General features: G+C 41.5%; 2 long non-coding RNA genes across 4 annotated transcripts in view; one reads left to right on the top strand and one right to left on the bottom strand.

Moving 5' to 3' along the window:
* Positions 1–3,440: 3,440 nt before the first annotated feature.
* Positions 3,441–25,683, bottom strand: LOC142362206 (uncharacterized). The gene is made up of 3 exons (XR_012764797.1): positions 25,526–25,683; positions 5,755–5,920; positions 3,441–3,873 (listed from the first exon to the last, which is right to left on the bottom strand). It is a non-coding gene; the product is annotated as an uncharacterized LOC142362206 (long non-coding RNA).
* Positions 25,542–25,701, top strand: part of LOC142362205 (uncharacterized) — a 59,069-nt gene continuing 58,909 nt past the window's right edge. For all 3 annotated transcript variants that reach the window (XR_012764796.1, XR_012764795.1, XR_012764794.1), the window contains exon 1: positions 25,542–25,681. This is a non-coding gene — a long non-coding RNA (uncharacterized LOC142362205). The remainder of the gene's footprint in view (positions 25,682–25,701) is intronic.

Here is a 25,701-nt window from a genome sequence, read left to right as displayed (position 1 = left end):
AACAAAGCCTAAACTGACACATCAAACAACATATTCTTAAAACACCAACATGTCAAATTCTTCATAAAGGACCTATAGGTCAGCTGTAAATTTTTTTAAATCTTTTCCTTTTTCTATGAATAAGACCTGGATTTTTCAAGTGTGCAAAATCCTGGAGTAAAGGCTCTTCCTAGGGTCTTTGTCTCCTGTAGAGTCACTACCTCCTCAATAAGAAAAAAGGTGCTCTTGTTTAAGGCTATGGGGGTCATACTGAGCTTGCCATCCCCTCTCTTTAACGTTCTGCCTTTCTTTCCATGAAAAATCCTATTGAAAGGAGTACATTTCTCAGAGTGAAATTCAGAGAGAAGGACTAGAATAGCTTCCTGCAGGCAGTTGCCAGGTTGATATATCAAAGCTATATTGCTTTCTGAATTGAGTGGCACCAATCAGCAGGAACTGTCAGTCTGGTGATATAATAACTGCGGTGCCAGTCGTCAGGAATCTAAATGAAAGTTTCAGCTGTACTTGTTGCATATTTAAAGTGCCTGTTGGCTCAGGGAGGGGAATAGGAAGAGGGAAGAGCTTTGCTGACAGTGTTAAGGAAAGGATGGCATCAAAAGGAAAATTTGGTGAAGCACAGAGCACCTGGATTCTCCTCCTGGAGCAATGTGAGAGTCAGATGACTGAAGTCATGGCATGAAATGGATCTCGCATCTGCGCCCTCCGTAATTCCAAGCCCCATTAACTATCTTTCTGAAGAGAAGGTGAAGATTCATACAAGCTTGTCACATTTGTCATGCTGACATCCTACGAACTGCTTCTCCGGACTCCAGTCCAAATATAGATCCCAAAAAACTCTGCTCAGCTTCTGCCTGACTCTGTCAGTGCCAGAAATCTGTAGACACCTGATTTTTTAATGAATCAATTTCCTCAATTCTTACAAAGATGGTGACAAACTCCCTCAGATCCTGCAGACCTGGCATCCTTCCCTTCACCCTGCCTAGCTGGGGCTCCGGGCACTTGGGGCAGCCGGTGACCCCTGGGGTGCTGGTCCAGGTGGGGAGGGCACAGCAGTGGGCTCAGCCAGGGCACTCCATGGAGCTTGGAGCTAGGGGAGCCCTGTTTCACCTTCCCAGGAGACATCTCCTGTATCCAGGCTGTCACCATAAGCACAGCTATTTTGTCCCTCTCGTTGAAGCTGTTTCCTTCGCATTACTGAGGTGTGACTCACACAAGGATTAGGATTTGCAGGTGAAGTTACAGAAGAATTAGGCTCTGGTTTCTGCTTTGAGGACTCTTTCAGAATACGATCATGTTAAGCCCGCTTAACACAAAGAAACAGTATTTGAGTAAGGACAAAACCCTGGTTGTCCCCTCCTGAAGGAGTTCCCACAGCATGAGAAGGTACATACTGGAAATCCTGAGGTATTGCACCCTTCAGTGCTATGACGTCGGAGAGCTTTTGCATATCTAGGATGGAATAAAATAACTGATGTAATGAACAGGATCACCCTTCTGCGAGGGAACCACACGTCCTGGGATCAGTGCTGGTTTAATCAAATTTTGGTATGTGAATCATAGTTTAATTTTCATTTTTTTTTAATACTCTGCACTGTAAACATGAGATAAACTGTTATATCAATGCGGTGCCGGTGACTAGTGAGTAAGGTCATAATGTTGATTCAGTTTCCTGCGTACATGCCTATGACTCACCAGGTAGAGGAAAACTCTCAGACCCAGCAGTACAGGTATCAAACCCAGGTAAAGCTTGTCTTTTCTGGAGTGCCCCCATTCCCAAAAACCTTAGCCTGCTGTAAAACTTATTGAGAGATGTGCAGAGTCTCAGCTTCATTCCTGTCCTTGTACTCCCATGCTGCAGATATGTGACTCCCACCTAACTCGCATAATTGTCTGGAAAGCCATCTCCTGCTGAATTGAGGAAAAATCTCACCATGTATTAAAGAAGGCAAAGTGATCTTTTATGCGCCGTTAGAATTCCTGATCCGTAGTTTACAGGAGAGAAAGACACAACAACCCCTGCAGAAAAAATGGAGACCAGAGTAGGACCAGAAGCATAGCCAAAAGGGATTCTTCCTTAAATTCCATGAGTTGGAAGTATCTGTGATTCATCCAGCTATTGTAGATACACAGCTAAATATTCTGCCTTTAACAACAGTTGGGTTTTACCCTCTTCAATCGTGCAAAATTGAAACTAAAATCTCTAATGAATAAAGGACCTTTTAAAATAAAAGTAACTTAGAATAAGATTTAAAATACATATTCTAAAAACGTAGTCTTCCTCTCTCTCATTTACCTCTTCCAGTAATGAAAACGATAAATTATGATGTCTGCAGAGTGGGATTAAATGGACATTTTGCACAGTTTCTTTGCCTGGGAAAGAATCAGATAAAAGTAATACAGATCTGATTTCTCAATTTATCTGAGCATGGTCTCTAAAAGATGATAGCCCCTGAAAAGGTGATAATCAGTTTAAAAGAATATGTAATATTGATTTTAGTAATGGATTCAGGTTAACCAGATATGACTGCGGTATTTCCTACCATCTGTCCCTTTGGGGAGTGCTCTGCAGCAGTACTGAAGATTCATGGCAGATCTCATGCTTACGCTCTTCAGGCTGTTTTGTCCTCCTGGATGTTGTCAATTGCATTTATATTTCTTTTTATTCTTAGTATTTTGCACCCTGGTGTCCACTGAGGAGCAGATTCTTGTGTACACATCCTGTAGCATTGCTACAGGCAGATGGTTTCTATCCCAGTGCATCAATGGCTGTCCTAGAATTCAAGATTTCTTTATTACAGGATTTTGCCTAGTGTCTGCTGTGCCTTCAGTACAATGATCTTTTCTATTATTCAACTTTAGAAGAGCTGTCAGAGTAAGAAAGAATTATTGAAGACATGCAAAATTGTTTACCGTTAATAACCAAAAGTAACTTCACTTCATCAAAATGTTTGTGAAATCTTTAACCTGGAAAAAAAGGCAAAGCCAGTATTAAATGCCTGGAAATGTAAACTAAAAGCATTCAGGATGGAAGTAATGTGCCAATATTTAACAGTGGCAGTAATTAACCACTGGAAGACCTGATTATGGGGAGGGCTGGAGAGCGTAATGACTTTTAGTCTCTGAATCAAATTCATACCTCTCAGTATTGACAGTCCTACTCCAAAACTGCTCCTTCACAGGGACTATTGGTTCAGATTATCTGATTTGCACCACGTAAAAAAACAGAACATATCATGATGAAGATTTCCAGCCTAAAGTTTTCACCCCCGATTTCATTTGGAAGTTATTTTCTTTGGCTTTATGAGTGGAATGAACCGAAAAGAGCTAAGTGGAATTAAATTATACAGTGAAAATCAAAAGCAACTTGTTATCGTTGATAAAAGGAAATTTAAAATTCTTGATTCTTGTTTATTTTTAATGTATTTTATTTACATTACCACTAGTTATCATTGCATCTGAGACTTTATCATGATATGAAGAAGGATAAGCAGTTACAGAAAGAGAACATCTATAAATCCTCTACTAACTGTGAGACTTGGGAAAGAAAATTCCCTGATGCCTTCACAATTGTCTGTTAAAGTGATTAGAGTACACTCCTCTGAAGAATCTTGCCTGGGCTGAGATGAGGGTATGGCACTAGATGGATCATTGTCTTCATGCTCCAAATCTGTTACGTTTTTGTGTGGCAGCTTTGTACTTTAAAAATTTTTAAGCTTTCTTATTTGTGCGAGAATCATAAATTAAATGTCTCAAAATCACAACAGTTATTAGATTACACACTGTCATACCCAGCTAGTTCATTTTCTTTATATGTTTGCTTCTCCATGGTTTCCTCCCCGAGTTTCTTGTTTTTTGAAAGGCAGAGGCCATTCCCTAAAAAATGAAAGGATAGGTTCAAATAATGTAATGCTTGCAGGAAAGCTCCACATTTTTTCACTTATACATGATGCTCCCATTTATCTGAACATTCAGCAGTGTCTTAGCTCACTTGGCTAATTCCATTTGCCAGTTTCACTTGCCGTTTGATTGATTTTAAATCGATAACAAAAAAAACCTCCATACACAAATCCTACGTCATTGCAATATGTGTTCATGAAACAGAACAGCCCTTTTGCAGAGTGAATGCTTTGAAGATCAGACATTTCATGAGGCTGTAGTATAAATACACAGGTATTTATTTAGACAGGTCCAGGTCGGCAGTTGGCTCCTTGAATTTTGATATATGTGTTTGTTAACAAGCTCAATTTTATTTGCTGTGTTGGCAGATAATTGTGGATTGCTTGGTGGTGAAAAGGGTATTTTATATCTTATTTGAGCATTTTTTCAGAAGCTTGTCCATTGTTTCTATCCTTGCCAGATGACTAGCTTTATATGAGCTGCACATCAGAGACATAGAGATAAGCAGAAGGAACAGTGTAATTTAGCCAGCTCTTTGGTAGATAAAAATAAATTTTTAGCAAGTGGTTTCATTGTGTAAGGACAGGTAATGCAAGTGACATAAATCAGCTGTCTTCTGCTCTCTGTTGACTGCTACAGACGGCACCATCACTGGCAGAGGTAGTAGTGATGCTGAGTTAAACTCATCTGCCACTTTGCATTATAAGCCCCTGTATGCAGCTGCTCATAACTTTGCTGGGCTTTGGCTGGAGGACAGAGGAGAGCTGGGCACAGCAGCTACAAGCAAGGAGGCCATCTCTCCTGCCCAGCTGGCATGGATACGAGGCAAGATGGAAGGTTAAAATGAGCATGGATGAGGATAAGGAAGAGGAAAATCAAGTAGAGTGAGCAACAACGGTTTTAGTGAAGGCACTGCAAAGAAGAGGCCTGAGGGAGGGGAGGCTGGAAGCTATACGGTTGCTGGCAGAGAGGGTCAGAGATTAAACAAGGCTCTGGGACGGAGACAGGAAGAGGACTGACAGGAGGGTGACCCTGAGATACTGTGTAAGGAGACAGAACTGATGGGGAAAGACGGGCAGGAGCCAGGCTCTGAGTGTGAAAGAGCTCTGCTATGGGGTAGCGCATTGTAAGGAAGAAGAGACACGGCGTCCATAGGGGACAGTGCATTTGGGCAGTTGAGCACCTGTGTTGAAAAGCCTGTGGGAGGAGTCCAAAGCTTTGGGTCTGTCATAAGGAACCCAGTGTTTGGAAGGGTTAAACTCATGGAAAGAAGTAGATTAAATAAAACTGTTGACTTGATATAAACTTTAATTATCTTTATATTAAGGAGAACATATATTGACAAGATCTAAGACAGCTCTGTGTTTTGAGGTTAAAAGTTGCTAGGAGAAATGTAACCCTGCAACCAGCTAAAGCCATAACAGTTACTTTGCCATCTCCTTGTCTGGTGAAGGGCTAATATGACAGCTGCCATGAGGCATGTACACTTATTCTAAGAAATGCCAAGAGGATGTAGGAAGATGTAGGAGTATGGCTGAGTGACAATAACTGTTCGTTAGTTTTTCTCCTGATCATGTCAAGGCTTTATGCTGGACACCTGGTGCCATCTGCTTCCCTCCAGCTGTTCCCGTCAGGGAGACTGGGGTAGCTCTGCTGCAGTCATGACCTGTGCACCACTTCGCTTATGCTGCTGCAGCCCACGCTGTTCTGCCTTCAGTGAATGGTACTGCAAAATAGCTAGATTTAAGGTGAACATCCAAAACCGTCCAAAGGCTGGACTTGTCAATGTTGAATTTTGTGTAACATTCGTAATTTACTTCTAACACTGTCTGAACCACATGAAAGATGTCAACCTACCACCATCCCCCTGTTTCTCCATTAGGTCAAACAGTGGAATCAAGCACTCTGAATAAAAATTCCATGATGTGGTCCATTTTCTGGGATGACATAGGTTTCTGATGTAAGGTCCTTCAAAGCATCTGTAACAGAGGCTGAAAGTTTTGTGTTGAGGAAGACAGGATTCCTGTAAGAGAAAGAATGGTCTTGTGATTAACACAGTCTAACAATAATCCTATCCCTATTCCTGCCAGAAAACCCCTACCTAAAGCTAGATTTTCGTCGCACTAATACTCTACAAAATATATGGTCTTTGGTGCCTCAAACTAGCTGCCCAATTTAAAGGATAATTTTAATCTTAATCTGCCTGCCTTTCTCCACATATATAATGCAGATAATATCATCCCTCATACCACAAAAATACTGCACGAATAGAACGTACAATGAGTAATACCATAGAAAAATCCCCCGAGGACATCTGTGATTCTGTCAGATGGAAGGGTTTGAGTAGCACAAAGTAAATGTGTCCATGGGCCATGCACTGAAATATGAGGGTAAAACAAAAATATTGAGGAGCCACTCAATCACTGAGTGCTGTCCACCCAGGGCACTGAATGAAACAGTCCTGCAGAAAAACAGCATGTGATCCTCAGTCAAACTGCCACAATTCATACACAACAAGGAGACAGCCCAGGGCTGTACAGACAGAAAAGCAGATAGATACACAGAAAGCTTAATTCAGGCATTTTGAAACTTTTCAGTGCTTTCATTGCAACCTTACTATAACTTTATTGGAGGTCTTGTTTAGAACATAGGTTGACCAGAGGTGAAAGGTAGCCTGATAGTTTTATTAAAGTTCCACTACCACCTCTTTACATACTCTCAGAAGACACCAGTTTCATTGTAATGTTCTGCAACTGTCCTGAGCCCCTGTTGAAATTGTCTTATGCAGTAGTCAAATTGTTCAGCAGCAAAGTCTTACTGGACAGCCATAAGAGGAAACCTTTCATAATTTGGTGATCTCCCTGTTATTACCATTATAATCTGGTCCTCTTGCACTAATCTTGGCATTTCAGTTTTACTCAGGCATACTTTCACATTACCAGAAATCCACGCAACATGTTCACTTACCTTAGATTCTACCTCATTATTACTAAATTTTGATTTCTTCTGTTCTGTCTGACACAGGCTTCAGAAACCGTAGAGGAGCAAGCACTTCTGAGTTGATTCAGGTACATCTTGTGTACACGGTGTGGGAACTGACTGCAGTAGCCAACACCAATGCAGGTAAGAAACATGCATCTTAGCCCTGCTAAAACTTAGTGCCCGCAGCAACACTTTCTTTGTGATAGGCGCAGGTGGGACTGTTCACTGGTTCTGGCCCCAGGGCATTATCTTGTTGTATATGTAGATGGGAGTGCATGTTCTTCTCATTTAAGAGTGGCAGGAGCTGCCACAGCAACATGTACTATCATGCAGGTGAAAGGAGGGTTCACGCTAAACAGACCAGAACTCCTCCTGGGATTCCCATTCTTTCCTTGTCCCCGTGTGATCTGGAAATTCAAAACCACAGTCAGATGTAGTATTTCTTAAAGTGTTCAATTTGGTCAAATATGAGGTCTTTTTCCTAAATGTGTTGCAATTTTCTGTACTTTGTCAGTTGAAACAAGAAGGGAAAGTACATATTTTAGTGAGTGTTACAGATGAGCCCTACCAGCTTGGTGCGATATTCAAAGGATGAGTTCTGACAGTTCAAGCCTCTTTTGCTCTAATGTGCTGAATCTAAATGCCCTAAAGTGAAAAAAGCTGGGATTTCAATTGAAGGGATAAAAAAATTTGGTCTGAAGACAAAAAAATATCTGGGGTCCTTTCTGCCCTTTGCTACTGTTTTCTGGCAAATCAATCTCATGCCTAAGTGAAGACTACACCTGCAGATTATTAAAGGTGTGGAGTGTGCAATACATTCTGAGTGACACTCACCTTGCTATGATGGATGCTTTCTGACGGTCTTAACCCAGTGACAGGATAACACCCCTCCTCTCCCATCACAGGAGCCTGACAGCAGTCAGATGGTTGGCATCCTGTCTCAGCCACTGATTGTGCTGCCCAGTCTGCTCTGACTGTTGTGCCCATGTGATGTGGAAGGGGCCTGCTGAGCAACCACCTCTGTAACCCTCCCTTCCCTGCCCCTCGGCTTAACTCTCTGCTGGCATGTGACCTAGAGCTCTCTATCTGCTCAAAAAGCATTACATGGCATCGGGTTTCAGAGAAACTTCACTAAAATACTCATGAGCAGATGCTAATGGTTGCCAGTCAGTATTCAGAGGAAGGGCTCTTAGGAAAATAAACATCAAATACAAAGGTAAAGTATGTAAATAACATAAAATATTATCTGGAAAGCTTTGCACCACTAAAAATAAGATGGAATTGGCTAATGGAGATATTGCAGTTCTTCCTATGCAGATACAGCTCTTTTCTTCTCCTACCTCTATTAATAGGATTTCAGCTGCAATATTAATTTACATAGCATTTATATTGCATTAACACTACAATTTAGTGCCCATGAAAACACATTCCTCCACAAGTTTCTTTATGAAGTGCTTTCTTGCTCTCCAGGATATCCCTGGTACGCTCTGTGTGTCACCTGGGCTCCAGAGCTGAGAAAGAAAGGCAGCATCTCAATCCTTTCAATGTCCTCCTGACTCACGTCAACAAACTCTTCATTGTGCACGTTCTGTCTTACAGATTAATCACTGATGACTCTTCAGCTAACAGTTAATACGGAAATAGGGCAGCTGTTGGATTCATCAAATACAAGACCCCTTCCTTGTTTCTACAGGGTTTCACTTGAGAACCTACTTCACTTGCCTATACATGGGTTTGCAGCGCTATGAGATATTATCCTCTTCCTGTAAACCCAGGTAAATAAAATACTAACATCCACACAAGCATACCGTCACCTCAGGTGCACCTGCCTGCATTCTCTTCTGAAGAGAGGCAGAATCCCAGCTTGTAAGAGGTGAATAGCAAAATGCAATGTGTAATCTATGGAGGTGACAACCAGTTTGCTGTGCACTCTGTCTCGTCCATAAAATAACCTGCGGTAGATCAAAACTCCCTCACAGCAGAGAAATTAAGCCATTATATGTATCGAAAGTGGTGAAGGTAGAGGACGGAATTTACAGCAAATTCATTTAGGTTCTGCACTGTTCAAATCACTTTTATTTTATAATCTTTTTTTTCTGCAGTCTGACTGGAAAAACTCTTGTAGGGAAGCACGTATGGCTTGAGGGAATAATCAACCACAATCTTCCTCACATAGTGCCAGAATAAGCTACTAAGCATGACTTGTGACTACCACGCTCCTTTTCCTGATTTCTCTAGGTCTCCTAGTTGAATGCCCCTGCCCTCTACATGTGAGTAGGGATCCAGAATATTCCAGCTAAGATTCACCTTTCTTTTTAACTGATTTTCTTCTGTTCTGTGGCACAAATTCAAATGCTTGAAGTACCAAAGCATGTAGGCTACACCTTTTGATCTGTTCCCCTTTATCCACTCATCACATCTGCTCTTACATTGAAAGAAATGCCTATTTTTGGAGCTGAGCCATCTATTTGAATCTGAACACTTAACACAGCAGGGTCATGGTCAACAGCAGGGACTTCCCAGGGACTCATTAGGACTTGCAAAATTGTATATAAATGCAGTATATATGTATATATATGCTGCTCTGGCTCAGAAAGCTCAGGGGAAAATCCCAGTTTAGCTGCAATGTAAGTCGAAGCCCAGAAAGGTAGTGTGCATCTTTGCAATCACAGACAAAGCTGGAGGATCTCTTTCTGTTCATTATGAATTTTGTCAGCTGAAACAAGATGAATCACAAAATTTTGCTTTAACTACAATTCATAACAAATCTTCTTCTATCCTTTGTTCACCAGGTGAAGCTGCAGTACAGCTGAGTCAGACCTAAGCATAGTTGTATTTAAGTGAGCTGAATTCATCGGCACTAAAGTAACTTAAGGACTTTGAGCCCTTACCAAAAGCATTTCTAGGATGACCCATGCAGGAGAAACTACAAGGTGATAAAAAAATTCACTGAAGCAGGCAGTTTCTTTTGATATTTTTTCATCTATTTCCTTTTTTCCACACTGCCAAATCATTAAAATAAAACCCCCAGCCTGCCCAGTGTTACTTCAGTCTATTTGTACAAAGGTTAAAAACACAGTCTTTGGTATTTTCCTAGCTGATTTTGTTTTTTAGCCTCTCAGTAGTTTATATTACTAAGCTGTCAAAAGACTAAGGGACTTTAACCTGCAACTCCCATCACATCAGTAATACCGTGTGACCTTAACTATGGAGCAACTCAAGCGTGCATACTTATCGTAAAGCTTTGAACAAGCATTAAGTATTAATGTAGCTAACCACTTAATTAAACACCAAAGTGTAGACTACTGTGATGATTAACTGAAGAACTGGAGTTAAGGGAACCACAGTGGTGTAAAACTCCTGGGTTTTGAGGTTGGGGGTATTTTGTGAATCATGTAACTGTTCTCCCTTTTAGTCTGAGGGAAGGGAAGGTAGAGGGAAAGGGCAAGGCCAGGCAAGGGGAAGGGGGAGGGGAAGGAGAAGAAGAGGAAAGGGGAAAAGGAAGAAGAGGAAATGGGAAGAGAAAAGGGAAGAAGGGGAAAGTAATAAGAAAGACAGAGCAATATCAACCAGTTCGCTTATATGGAGGTCTTTTGGTCAGTGCAGTCCCCACCATAGAAGTAAAAGGACTTTTAGCTGAAGGTACAGCAGTGCTTGTGTTTGTAAATTGTATTCTGCAGCATGTCCTAGCAATATATTTTGGGATGTTAAGCAGCAGCTAGTTATATTCGATGGCAAACTGAGAACAACCAAGTAGTGGAGCAACAGTGAATTGTGGAGAACTGGAGCTCAGTGCTGCATGAAAGCAAATATTTAGCCAGAAGTTGTTTGATTCTTCAGTCCAAATGACACACCCAGGCATATGACAAAAAACCTCTCAAGTCTGAAATCTCATTCTAGGGAGAGTGGCTTGCAAGGTTCAAGAATCAGGATAAGGAGGTTAGTGTTTACATTTATGATAGAAATTGTGATCTTAGATGTGTCAACCAATCATGTTTTGATAAAGACAATGCTCTGAATTTGCATGTGTTAACAAAATAGTTTAAATGCTTTTGACATTTAATGAATTTAAGGGAAGGAGATAAAGAGATAGATAGTTTCATTGTGCTCTTTCCAAGCAACTTAAAATGCAGGAGATTTGACTCACTGTAGTAAGGAAAGGAGAGAGAAGGCACATGTAAAATGCATGGCAGTAATCCAGTTCTGGATTAAATTCCCTGATCCAGTCATGCTTTCTGAAGCAAAAATTACTTCCTTTCCATTAGCTGGAGCAGCAATGCTCCACTGCTGCAGATGGGCCCTGTGTGTATTAATGCAAAGAAGAACGTGAAGTTGCTAGATACGATGTGATAAAACTCTGAAGTTGTGCATACTACCCTAAAAACGTAGCATCAGATGGGGTGAAGACAGCTACTGCCCCTCTAATATAAGATGTGTTTGGACTTGTCTAGTTGGATTCTCAGCTGCCCTTTATGTCACATGTTGTCTTCTCTCTTCACTACCTTTACTTTGATACTTGGCTGTAGATTCCCCAGATAAAGATTGATGTGGTTTACTGCAGGAAAAGGAGACCTTCTGTACTACTTGTTGCAAAATCACTCAGGAATCTATGGTAGTTTGTTGAGTGCATGTATAGATATAGTCTACATAATTTTGAAAAGAGTGAAAGAAAAATATTTGGAAAAAATGACTGAAACACCTCCTGCCTCATGTGTGCAGCACAGGGCTCAGTTTAATTGCCCATACATAGGCAACTACTGATACCTGAGATACCTTGGGGTGTCCAAGAAGCACACATAAGTGGTGGAGAAGACAGAAGACTTTAAATAGGCTGGACTCCTTTTGGAACTTCTTCTGGGGGTTAAGTGGGAGAGTGTGGGCTGTCTGAAGTGGCACTAGACAGCCATGTGTAGACAAAAGAATCATGCCCAAGGAAAGGGATTCAGTTTGTGATTAAGACATGGAAATTTAGATATCTGTGGGTATCTGTATGTGTGGTAGATGGCCAAATATGTCAGTTCCCACTATAGGCAAAAGAGATTAAAAGCCCTATTAATTTGCCTGACCAGAGGTATGTAGTGCCATAGGAGGTGCATATCCATTTGAGGTGGGCAAACAAGACCCAGTGACCTACAGCAGACCTGTGCCTTCCTGCAGTATCATCTGGGGGCAGGTAGGATGTCCTAGCACATCTTAAATGAAACTAGACACCTAAGTTGAGGCAATGGCATGGGTGAGGGGTGGGAGGAGAGGGCTCTTTCACTGGAGCCTAGAAAGTTTCTCCATAGTTGACACCATGGACTCCATTCAGTTGTCCACACTAGTGTGATTTGTGCTGGTACAAATGGTCTTCCTGGCCTCTGCCCACCACTCCAGAGACAAACAGACTGTAGTGGCTTGACCCAGGCTGGATGCCAGGTGCCCACCAAAGCCGCTCTATCACGCTACCTCCTCAGGGGGAGAACGTATAATGGACAGGGGAGAGCAAAAATAATGAAAAGCTCATAGGCTGAGATAAGGACGGGGAGAGATCCCTCATCAATTACCATCATGGGCAAAACGGACGCAACTTCAGGAAATTAACTTAGTTTATTGCCAGTCAAATCACAGTAGGATAATAACAAATAAAACCAAATCTTAAAACACCTTCCCCCCACACCCACCCCCTTCTTCCTGGGCTTAACTTTACTCCCGAATTCTCTACCTTCTCCCCCTGAGCAGCACAGGGGGATAGGGAATGGGCATTATGGTCAGCTCATCACACACTGTCTCTGATGCTGCTTCCTCCTCACAGTCTTCCCCTGCTCTATCATGGGGTCCCTCCCACGGGAGAAAGTTGTCCATGAACTTCTCCAACATGGGTCCTTCCCATGGGATGCAGTTCTTCACGAAGTGCTCCAGTGTGGGTCCCTTCCATGGAGTGCAGTCCTTCAGGAACAAACCGCTCCAGCATTGGTCCCCCACAAGGTCACAAGTCCTGCCAGAAAACCTGCTCCAGCATCGGCTTCTCTGTCCACAGGGCCACAGGTCCTGCTAGGAGCCTGCTCCAGCACAGGCTTCCCACAGGGTCATAGCCTCCTTGGGGCACATCCACCTGCTCTGGCTTGGAGTCTTCCATGGGCTGTAGGTGGAGATCTGCTCTACAATGGACCTCCATGGGCTGCAGGGGCACATTCTGACTCACCGTGGTCTTCTCCATGGGCTGCAGGGGAATCTCTGCTCTGGTGCCTGGACCACCTCCTGCCCCTCCTTCTTCATAGACCTTGGTGTCTGCAGAATTGTTTCTCTCACATAGTCTCACTTCTTTTTCCAGCTGGAATTGCTGTCACACAGCAACTTTTTCCCCTTTTTAACTGTGTTATCCCAGAGGCGCTACCACCGTTGCTGATGGGCTCAGCCTTGACCAGCAGCGGGTCTGTCTTGGCGCCGGCTGGCATTGGCTCTGTCGGACACAGGGGAAGCTTCTAGCAGCTGCTCAAAGTAATGACCCCTGTAGCCCCCCCCCCAGTACGAAAGCCTTGCCACACAAACCCTGTACATTGGCTCTGTGCTGTATTTGTTAGCCTCATATACATGTCTTACATACCCAAGTATCACAAATTACACTTAGACCTTCATTCACTTCAACTAAAGTCTAAATAACTAGTTCACATGGAGACAACTAAACTTTGTCAGAAAAGATGGCAATGAGCTTTTTTTTCATTTCAACTGAAATAAAACCAGGTTCATATATTTTTTTTCTTGGAAAGAAAGCGATCTGTTACAAGAAGCCTTCAGGAGAAAAAAAGTTACAACAAAATGAAAAAATTCTTTTGACTTTTGGTTTCTATGAAGATGCTTATGTCTTAGAAGCAATTAAGTGTTTGCATGCTGGTTCTGTGGAAATCTAGAACTAATGCAGAGTTGTTTAACATCACATTTGTTTATATGAATATTTTCACTCAGGACTGCCTCATTATATCTTCTTATTTTCATGTTTAAGCCCTAAACTATGAGCATAAATATCAAGTATAACACTACATTTTCCTGTTAAAAAGAAGTTCATGCATCAGTGACTGAGTGCTGAAACAGCAAAAATATTTTTTGCATAAAAATAACCTTTTCTGTAGAAGTTTCACTGATAACTTCATTAAATTATGGAAGATCTCACAATCCCCATAAATGTGCATATAGGTCTCCGGTGCCTGTGCTTTCTCCGAATATTTGCACTTACCAGAACCAAGCTACGAAAAGAGGCACTCTTTCTCCCTCATTAATCTAGACTTATTTTCAGAGAAAGACAAGTGTACTCAGGTGGCTTGGTTTTTAAGTGACTACTTTGAAATATTGAAATCTATTCAAAAGCACCAACCATCTCTCTGAGAGTTGGGTCCTATTAAACATTTCATTTTGTGCAACCCAAACTGGCCAAGTTAAATCTGACATTAAAGCTAAATGTAGCTTTATGTTAATTTGTTGCAACTGGAGGTAGAAAATGTCTGCTCTAGACAACTAGAAATGTGTATATGTTTCCTTTTGTTTCCATTAGTCTGGTGCACGTGTAGTTTTTTTTCTCCCAGACATGAGGACTACCAAACTCCTCCATGCTTCTCCCTCAGTGAGGAAGATGTCTTTGGATGATTATTTTGTATAACCCTGCACCTTCCTTCTGCTTTTTGACTCTCTACACTGCATACAGCTGGTCAGTGGGTTGCAGTGACCAAAACACACCCAGAGCCAAGCAGGAGCAAGACTGGGGTACGGCCCTGCAGTCAGGCGTTGTTCCCTGGTGGGGTCCTCAGAGGAGTTCCCAAGCCGGGCACTCTTCCCACCTGCAGATAGCCGATGCCCCATAAGCTGATGTAGCAGAGGAGAGCCAGGCCAAGCTGCTGGCCTGTGGAAAAGGGTAGGAAAAGAAGAAGGTTGAGATCTGTGAACAAGAGGTCTAGAAGTTGCTCTTTCTCCACAGAATAAAAGCCTGGATGGATGAGTCTATCAGTAGGATTTAAAAATCAGCTCTGACAAGAGATGGCAATACAACATTTGTTTCTTCTGGTAGATTTTGCAATTCAGATTTAAGCTTGTGACACTCTAGTGTATGAGAAATCTGTCAGAGGCATTTTAAGCATAGTTATTTTTCTCTTTCCTAGGCTGCATTAAGGTAACCTGGGTTTGTAATTTGAAGAATTGAAGTAGAACATTTTGTAGAATCCTCAAGATTTCTTAAATGGTTTCTGTAAGACACAGCTTATGCTGCATAGTGGTGGTGGGGTAGTGTTTATTAGTATTCACTTGATATAAACTAATTTATTCATTGCTTCATCACCCCTAAGAGATATGCATCCCTCCAAGTGAGATGACTAAACCGTATACCTTACCATCACGCATTCTCTCTCCATAAGATTCCACAAACAGTAAATGCGTGGGAAATATGTTTCTACCTCCATGATTAATCTGTGCAGTCAGGGACTCTAGGAGATATGACAAGGCTGATGTACAGGAATTCATTTCTGTGAAATATTTCTACATAACTGTTGATAGAGAACAAAGTTGGAATTTGCTGAAATGGGTGTGTATGGTATGCACTAGCATCTCAACAGCAGGAAACTTTTAGCAGTACAGCAGCTCATTCCTAAAGGGTTCTTTTCTTAAGCCAAATGCAGCAAACTTGGCAGCATGGCCCCATCCAAAGTGGTGCTAGACAAGATGCAGAACCACAGGGTTTGGGCAGATGTACCACTGACAGATGGTGCTGAGATTAGTCATTATCAATCCGCTTTAACTTGCATTTATTCCTCTGGTTCAATGCCAGTCAACAATGAACTGTGACCGGTAATGCCTTATTTATTAAGAGTTGCCAACTCCCTAGAGGACAAAATGGAGTCACAGACCCTGCTCACAGGAAAGCACAGACATAACGTACTGAGTTTTGTCGTTCTCGCTAAGACTGGTGCAACCCCAGCATCAGCTCTGCTGGTGCCGCTCTCTGCAGAGGGATCAAGGGTTGAGTACAAGAAGAAGGACCAGCTGCCACGTCTCTCAGAGAGAGTTCCACCCAGTTAAGGCTGAAGTATGCTTTCTGGAACAGCGTAAGAGGAGCATAAGTAGGAACTGATATGTAGAAATCCCAGACTGGCACCTTATATGAGTAACATGTCCACTTCAAAAAAGTTGAAGGAAAAATATTTTATTTTAAATCTCTATTAGGTTTAAATGGCAAGGTGACCTTGCCAAGGTCAATCCACTACAAAATCCTGAACAAGGAATTGAGGACTTAACTGTAGGTCAAATTAAAAACAAAACCAAAAACTGTGTTTTCTTGTCTCAGGGGTCAAAAAGAGTACATATATAAGTACCTGTATACATACACATATGTATGTAAGTATGTTGTATAGAGACATAAATTTGTAAGAAGGCAAATTGGGACTGTACCTCTCTCCCTGCCCCATTTACACAATCTTATGGTGTGGCAGTGACAGTCAGACTGGCTACAGAACATCTTCTATGAGTATCCATAAGACTGAAATATAACACTAAACCCAACCCCGCACCCCAAAACTACAAGACTGTAATATAATACTAAACCTTATTATACTAGTCTCAACCTTGATTTACTCAGATACAACTCCACTGAATCCCACACCAAGACTGAACTCCCTCTCTTGACATTTTGGAGACTGAGAAACCAATGCTAAAAATAAAGATAGTTGTCCTCACAGACTTACTAGTATCTACAAATTATATTAACTTCCTCTAGAGAAAAAAAGAGAAAAATTGTTATGAGCAGTAGACAACATGTTGTATATTCACTGTTGAGGTGTCACAGATAAGTTTTCTAAAATCATCATTGCTGATACTGACTGGAAGAAAAATAAAGCTATAATAGATAGCTGGTTTAACAAAACTGTCCTAGAATGTCTTTTATTTGATAAGGATTAAAAGAAAATTACTGCATAATACAATATACCCAAGTCAGCACAGCAGTAAGAGGAGTCATTTTATCTACAGGATTAAGTCTCACAATAGAATAATCCATGATGGAAGTTACAGGAAGGGAGCAAAAGAGAAAGCTAAAAAGGTAGTGTTTTGCTTTATTTTTTCTTCTCCTAAGAGCTATAATAAGATGGTCTAATGCTGTGTTTCCATAAGCAGAGTTCTTTCCCGAAGCATTTTCCAGGATCATTTCTTTTTATATTCAACAAATTTCAGAAAGTGAGGAAGGTTGATATTTTATGCTTAACGTTGTCCCTGAAGAGCAGAATACAGCCATGAAGGTATTCTATGTATCTTATTTTATAGTTGCCAGAAATGCTTTTCTTTTTTTCTTGAACAAAGACTCTCCAGTGATTTATGAATGCAGTTAAATGTTCAGATATTTCAGCGCAGTTGAGGTTTTACCTGTGCAATCGAGGATGTAGGGAATTTACAAACCTTAGTTTTTCAACAGAAACCTGCTTCCAAAGCAGTGTTTGAGGACCGAGGAAGCCTTGCTCACGGGGAAGGCTGCTGTTCAGCTGCACCTCCTGTGAGACAACGCTCAAGAACTGAGTCATTTCTGACTTGGGACATTTCTCTGCAAGATGGGAAGTACAGATGGATTCAGAATCCCTGTAGATAGTTCATGACACTTCCATACTTACTTTTCAGGGCTAATGTCATTTAAATTTAAAAAAAAATCTTTGACAATCTTCCTTGGCTTACTCAGAATTTATTCTTCAATAGAATATTGCAAATGTCAGCAATTAGGTGGTCACAGAATCACAGAATCACGGAATGTTCGGGGTTGGAAGGGACCTCTGTGGGTCATCTCATCCAACCCCACTGCCGAAGCAGGGTCACCTACAGCAAGCTGCACAGGACCTTGTCCAGGCGGGTCTTGAATATCTTCAGAGAAGGAGACTCCACAACCTCCCTGGGCAGCCTGTTCCAGTGCTCCGTCACCCTCAGAGGGAAGAAGTTCTTCCTCATGTTCAGAGGGAACTTCCTGTGCTTCAGTTTGTGCCCGTTGCCCCTTGTCCTGTCGCTGGGCATCACTGAAAAGATCTTGGCCCCGTCCTCCTGACACCCACCCTTGAGATATTTATAAGCGTTTATAAGGTCCCCTCGCAGCCTTCTCTTCTTCAGGCTAAACAAGCCCAGCTCCCTCAGCCTTTCCTCATAGGACTACTCAGTGGGAAATGCAGTGAAGGAAGGTAACTTATACTTTCAAAGAGTTTTGTAAAATCATAGACAGGCTTTCAAATAAATGTTAAATATAATGAGCTAGTAGAGAAGCAGAAGATTTGAAGCACTTTAATTCACTGAGGTTCATGAGAAAATAATCGGAAATATCTTATATGTTTTCAGCTATTTTATATGCAAAAGATTAGGTTGGATAGCATTGTACTTATTAGCTGAAACACAAGCTCAGCTGACAACTGAAATTGTTATTCTGGGGAAAAGACATATTTACCAAAACAGTTTTCCTAATCTTTCTAAAAATCCCAGAAAAGCTATTGAAATTTGAAAAAAAAAGAAAAAAATCTATTTCAGATTATTCAGACGATCTTTTTACCTGAGAAAAGCTTCATAGCTTAAATAATAGAGGTCTGAACTTGCAGCACTGACATAGATAAATAAGTTGCCTAATAGGTTGTTTACTGTGCTATTGGACCTGGAGCATGATAAAGTAAGCAGAAAAGGGACTGCATAAGCCTTATCTCCATAACAACCAAGAAAAGAACGATTACAAAAGAGCAGGGAAAAGCCACCTTCACAAAACAGGCTTTAACCTTAGAGCAATGAGAGCAGCACAGCACAGTACTGCTGATGTCTAAATAATAAAAGACAAAGTCTTGACTCAAAACTATTGCATCTCGCACCAAGTTGGATGCTCCAGCTGGGAAAACAGAAGTGTAAAGCTATCTAATACAGCAGTCATGAGGAACAGTACATTCTTTTGAAGGAATCGAACTATGATCAGTATGTTACAGAGGAAGAAAAGATAGCATTGCATTAAAGTGACTTTCAGAATATACCTGCATACCAAGAAATCATTCACATAATACTTTCTTTTAACACATTTCAGGGTACTAAGCCATTGTAAAATTAGCCAGTTTTTCGTTTGTTTCCACAGGTTTGTTAATTCAAAAAGCTCTTCACTGTAGTTTGACCTAGCTGGGTGAATTCTTTAAGGTTTTACAAGATAGCCGGCATTCAAAAGCAGTCTTCACAGAAACCTCCTACCTGAATAAAAAAGCAAATAGATGTTTGAAATGAAGGAGTCATTGGGAAGGTAGACTCACTTGTAACCTAAACTTGTTCCTACTCAACACGTTGGCAAAACTCCTGCTGGCTTTAATGAGCATGGGATCAAGACCTGGGGATTTCTCTTTAGATTATGAATTAAGCTCATTGATGTTAAACTACTTTCAGGGGGAAACTGCAGCTTTAATGTAGAGGCCCTAAGTAATGTAATGTCTAGAAGAGCCTTACTTTGACTGAAAATCCTGGGGGCACTTTTCTTCCCCCCAGGCACAATATTTTGTCAATGGCAATAGGACAGACATGCTACAGGTGTATGTACCCATGCAGAATGGACACAGTTACCTTGGCTGCAATTAGCAATTGTAGTCAGCTCTTCCTTTCTCTCACAACCTACAAACCCTTTCCCTGACCTCTCTCACACAGTGTCATCCCAGTGGGTTAGAGGCAAAATGAGAATTACATTTCCTTGAAGAATTTAGCGGGGATGGCTTATATACTTAAAAAAATAAATCTGAAAATGGCCACTTGGCTTGATTTTCCTGGAGTGTTTAGTGCTTGTGAGGCAGGGAAAGATAAGGGGACTTTTTTCTGGTAACTAAGGGTTCTAGTAAACAAGAAGTCATGGGACAGTTGTTCATGAAAACATAAATCAGCTAGGAGAGAAAAAGGCCATTTTCAATAGTAAAGCTCTTTTCAAAAAAATTTCAGTGGCTCTAGAGAGCAACCCTGACCCATGCAGCAGAACCCCTGCCCCTGTCCTTCCTACCTGGGATCCTCCAGCCTGTGGCAGAGAGCAGTCCTTGTGCCTGCAGCAGCCACAGCACAGCAAGGGAAAAAGACAGGGTACTTGCCTCAGTTTCCTAACTCACGTGTGGTGCCCTGCTGCAGAACAGAAAAATCTGGCCGGCACTGAGCACGTTTGCCCTAATATTGAGCCACTAGCCTACGTGCATGGAGAACTTTCACAAAGACTTCCAGTCCAAATATCAATTAAAATTTTTCTAGGCAGGTGTGTAACAGGTATGTGTACAAAGCAAATAAACTGAGAGTGGATACAACTACAACTGCTACAATTAGCAAATATGTATCTAAGATTTATTCAAGCACTAGTCATTGAAGACATTATTTATTCTTCTTTTCCTTGCTGCCATATGTCTCAATCAAGTCATAATACCATTACTACCTGTGCCAAAATATTTGAATTGCAAAACTATTTCGCCAAAACAATGTGTAAGAAATATAGCTGTAAAAGACCTGCCAAGATTGATGTTTCATATTTACCATTTCAGTATTACTTTTACACTGGAACATGTAACTTGAGTGGTAAGAAAGAACTAAACTATTTTTAGTCTTTTTTTTTTTTTAATTTTAATATTGTGCTCTATTGAGTACATGAAGGTAGTGACACTAATCAGAGGCAAATGCGAACCTAATGTTTATCAAATGCAGGTGTAAAGCTGCTTAGGTGGGACTCTGCAGCAACACTAGCCTATTCATATATTAACATTGAAATACTACTTACCAAATGAACTCTGCATCAGGAATACTGAAAATGGTGGTTTAACTTCAGTAAAACACCACAGTAATCAGTAGATGAAATCTGTTGACAAGAGTTCCTTTTAGATCTCACACAACTGGATGTCTTACTTTTCATCTGGGAACAAGCAGGTTCAGATATATTGCTATCATCACCGAAATACGGAAGAAGGTCTCCCCATGTAAAATCTCCCACCACCAATTCTAGTAGCTTTCACATGATATATTCACAAATCACTTTTGCATAAACTTACTCTGAGGTACTCTTACTGAACAGCTGAGTGGGAAATATCAGATTAGCACTAACAGAGTTTGTTATTCAGATTATCTTGATATCTTTCCATTTAGCAGTATTTGAGAAATATTAAAGTTTTACCCAAAATTTTAAAAGCATGTATAGTATCTAATTAAGGTGTTACACACGTTAGTATGATTCTTTTGGAAGATTGGAACCCCTTCCCAGACTGATACATACACGTGCATCCTGCATAACATTCATGAGTAATTCTCATGAAAGCAATTGCTTTTTTGCAGACTAGTGTGCAAATCCTACTTATAAAGCTTACAGAAGGTTAATGGTGAAGAAATAATTTAAGATATAACCTATATCTGGTAGATGGCCTCATTAGCTTTCACAAGAGGGTTCTTATCTTTTCTTAGAAGAGAAGATAAATGTCATAAATGAGCATCATATACCTAGATAGGTACCCATACAAAGTATGCTAATATTTCATTCAGCTGTGATATAATGAAGGATTGCACTTGCTGATAGACTTGTAGCAGCATATTAGTTATGTCAATGTTCTTGTGACTACTGTGATGACACCAGAGGAAAAGCCTCCTGTTAGTACTTCTCTGCAATCAGCCAAAGTCAAACCACAAAGGGGAAAAACATAAAGCAAAAGACTGTCTTAATAAATTCAGGTAAATTCTAAGGCTGTTTATTATGTTTGGGTTTTTTTGCTGAATAATTACATCTTAACTGCTGGATACGATGTTGTAGCAGTGTTGCAGCTGTTATTGTTAGGTAACTAGGCACAGTCATGATGGGAGTGTTCTGAGAAAGACACCAACATCAAACACATATTTATTTATGTGCTCCTAACAGGCAATATATCTGTTAACAACAGAGTGATGCATTAATCAAGCATATTAGTCAAGCCTGATGCCATGATTTTGGCTCCGGTGCCTGCAGACTTTGAACTTTCTTAGTTTCTGAGGTCAAGACAATTGATAAGGGAAGCCAGAATAGAAGTGTGTCTCTGCTTTCTTCCTTAAGCTCTATTGCAAATCACTGGCCTTTCTGTATACATTTCCTGTGGTTCAAGACCAGTTAGGTCCAAACGATTACTTCACCATTCCAGAAGTCAGAATAGTCTGTTCTAGCTTACTCAGGTGGGCATGACCTGCCAAGTGCCAGTCCATTCGAGTCTCTTCAGATGTGTGTTACCTGCCTGCAGAGAGGGTGCGAAACATTCGATTCCCTCAACCAGTTGCAGAATGGCACTGTTAACCTTAGTTTTACTGGGTTTATATAACTGTGCTAGTCAAGCAGATATTAAAGAATATTTCACTATCTTCCTTACCTCAAGCAGGCTTATGATATGTCTGGGTGTAAGGCACATCAAGCAGGCTTGTGATATGCCTGGGTGTAAGGCACACAGAAGATGTTTCACAAGGTTTCCTTCATGTTACGAAGGCATGATGATTTATAGACCAAATACAAATATATTGTGTTTGTGCACACATATATATATGAACTTACTAGCGAGACCAACAAGTCAAAAGTGTAATCTTTATAAACTTGCCAAGAGAGTACAGAAATGTTTTTTTTATGCAATTTCTAAATGGTAGGGTAATATGAGACACTATATCAAAATCTTATTTAAAGATAAGTTTCAAAGGAAGCCAGACCAAAAAGAAGGTCACCTAGACAGGGAACATCTGCATAACATCAAACCAACCCATTCTTTATAGGGAGGGAATCACGGGATACTTAATAATTAATAGCTGGACTGACTTTTTTCCCGATCTGTATAGCTGTCTATGACAGAAGCCAGGCAGGCAGGAAAGCAATTCAGACTCCACAATTTCTCCCACATCTGCACGTGCACCAGCAGAAGAAACTGTTATGGGTTTGCATGGTGAGGTTTTGGTAGCAGGGGGGCTATAGGGGTGGCTTCTGTGAGAAGGTACCAGAAGCTTCCACCATGTCTGATACAGCCAGTGCCAGCCGGCTCTGAAACGGATCGGCTGCTGGCCAAGGCCAGGCCAGTCAGTGATGGTGGTAGCGCCTCTGTGATAACATATTTAAGAAGGGGAAGAAAAAACTGCCGGGAGACTGCAGTCGAGAGAGAGGAGTGAGATGATGTGAAAGAAACAACTGTGCAGACACCAAGGTCAATGAAAAAGGAGGGGGCAGGAGGTGCTTGAGACGCCGGAGCAGAGAGTCTTCCCTTGCAGCTCGTGCTGAAGACCATGGTGAGGCAGGTTGTTCCCCTGCAGTCCATGGAGGTCCATGGTGGAGCAGATATGACCGTAATCCCCATTCCCGTTCCCCTGTGCCGCTCGGGGGGGAGGAGGGAGAGAAACGGGAGTGAAGTGGAGCCCAGGAAGAAGGGAGGGGTGGGGGCAAGGTGTTTTAAGATCTAGTTTTATTTCCCATTCTCCTATTCTGATTTGATTGGTGATGAATTAAATTCTCTTTCCTCCCCAAGTTCAGTCTGTTTTGTCTGTGACGGTAACTGGTGAGCGATCTCTCTCTGTCCTTGTCTCAACCCTCGAGCCTTTCATCGTATTTCCTCTCCCCTGTCCAGCTGAGGAGGCGGAGTGACAGAGCGGTTTAGGTGGGCACCTGGCATTTATCCAGGCCAAACCAAAACACCCACCTCACCTGTCTTTGCTTTAGCTATGTACAACATGGCCATTGGCAGAAGTGAGTATCAAAGGGAGTCCATCCATCAGCAAGGAGCTCTCTCATGACCCATAGCACAGGGAGTGAAGTCAGTGATAGAACCCTCTACTTTTCTCTGTGTTCTTCTGAGATAAGCCAGAAATCCTCTAGAGCAGTCATAGCCTACCAGAAATACTTCAACTTCACCAGCTCAATCACTATCACTTGTTAGCACTGCATCCAGAGTTAGAGGATGAAATCTTCTAGTTAAATTTCAGATAATGGGTTAATTCATAGTGCTGCTACCCTTGGTTAAGATTTGAGTGTGTACAAACCAAGATGCCAGATTTCTTTCATATCCTTTCAGCTACCTGTATTCTTTTAGAGCACTTCAGTATATTCAAAAGGAGAAAAAATTCAGAGCTCCATATATGAACTCTTTATCTCAATTGCGTCTTCATGCAGAGTGCAGTTATACTGGGGAAAAAACCCATGTTTTAATCTCGTATAATTTAATCTACTATAATTTTACTAGCCTAAGTAAAATGATCTGAAATCCATGTTGTACATATTGCACTGTTGACTGTACTTCTCCATGCCTGAATAAGATCCTGCTATGGTCAGTCCTGCCCAAATTTGTAACTAAACCTGTTTCCTCCTTCCTGAATCTGCAGTCTAAATAATAGTCTTCTGTGCTCTTGACAAGATTTTGGCAATCAACGTCAGCAGGATAGCATTGTTTCAGAAGCATTTCCAAAACCCTATTGGAACCTGGCTCAGCCATGAGCAAAATAAGTTTGACAAATTTACGTACATATATATATCAAATATGATTAAGAACTCCGAGCAGGAAGGTTTTGCAAAGTTAAGCAGCTCAGTTCACATCCTGAAGAGCTCTGCAAAGGCAAGTACCTTTTCTCAGGCAATCAGGTTTTGAAGAACTTGGTGACTAGCTTGCACCCAACAGGAATTCCACAATGTCTGCAGATGGCTCATTATTGCCTGCAAACTTACTGCCTCATCCATATCTCTTTATATAGAATCACAGCATCATAGAATGGTTTGGGTTGGAAGGGACCACTAGAGGTCTAGCCCAACTTTCCTCCCATGAGCAGGGACATCTTTCACTAGATCAAAGCCCTGTCCAACCTCGCCTTAAGCAAGCACAGACAGTCTCAAAAGATTAAATACCGGAGGAGGTTTTTTTTCAAGGCACAAAGAAAAGTTAAGTACTTGTCTCTGTACATGTTTGTCTTTAATGAATCTTGCCATGAACCAGTTGCAGTGACATTTACAGCAGCGTAACCGTGACACAGTGCTAGCTCATGGCAGCCTGATATTTGGTGATGGAATTCAAGTAACACGATAGGGACAGACAGATGGAGAAATGGCAGCCCTTTCACAGCATCTCAGCTCTGGGAAGTCATTCCTGTCTGTACATACTTCTGGGGTGGCTGCGTGAAAATAACACCATCGGGATACTCCTGGCATGCTGTAATCATGCCGTAGTGTAATATTGGATCTGCCAGAAATATCACAGACTGATCTTGTCTCCTGACAGTCAGGAGAGTGAATTCCACAGCATTTCTAGGGCTGAGCTGCATTTTCAGTCAATTTGCAGTTCAATACAAGAACTAGGCAAAGTCACACAGTGATGAGCAGCAGCAAATAACACCCTGTTCCCCCTCAGTCTAGGCGGAGAGGCACTTTGCTTTCCCCAGGCAGCCAACACTGCTCTCTCTGCTGCTTTAGCCTATCCATTCACACTTCTTTTTTCTTTTCTTTTGTTGCTGAAAGAACCACGTTAGATCTTCCTCTCCTTCTGATAATACAAACATCCTGATTATCCCTTTATTCCGGATTGGAAGCCAGGTATAAATATCAACTAAACACCAACAACTGGCAGTGAAGCCCTCAGTCACCCTCGTGACCTGTGGTTTCAATACAGCCTGGGGACAGCTGCAGTTTCAGGCTCTTAAAATACACACGTACCTCTTCAGCCGTGAGTCAGGTGACAACATTTATGCTCCCTGATGGTCCTCTTCTGGAGACCTCACACTCTGCCGTCTTCCCCAGGAGGAGCAGTTGGACTCGGACACAGGGCCACTGCACTGCGTCCTACTCCTGTCACACAACCACAAGGCACAGGTTGTGCTACTTCAGCATAA

The sequence above is a fragment of the Opisthocomus hoazin genome, chromosome 8 (assembly GCF_030867145.1).
Source record: "Opisthocomus hoazin isolate bOpiHoa1 chromosome 8, bOpiHoa1.hap1, whole genome shotgun sequence".
Lineage (NCBI taxonomy): Eukaryota > Metazoa > Chordata > Aves > Opisthocomiformes > Opisthocomidae > Opisthocomus > Opisthocomus hoazin.
The sequence above is the reverse complement of the archived record's forward strand: the minus strand, read 5'-3'. Positions and strand labels throughout refer to the sequence as shown.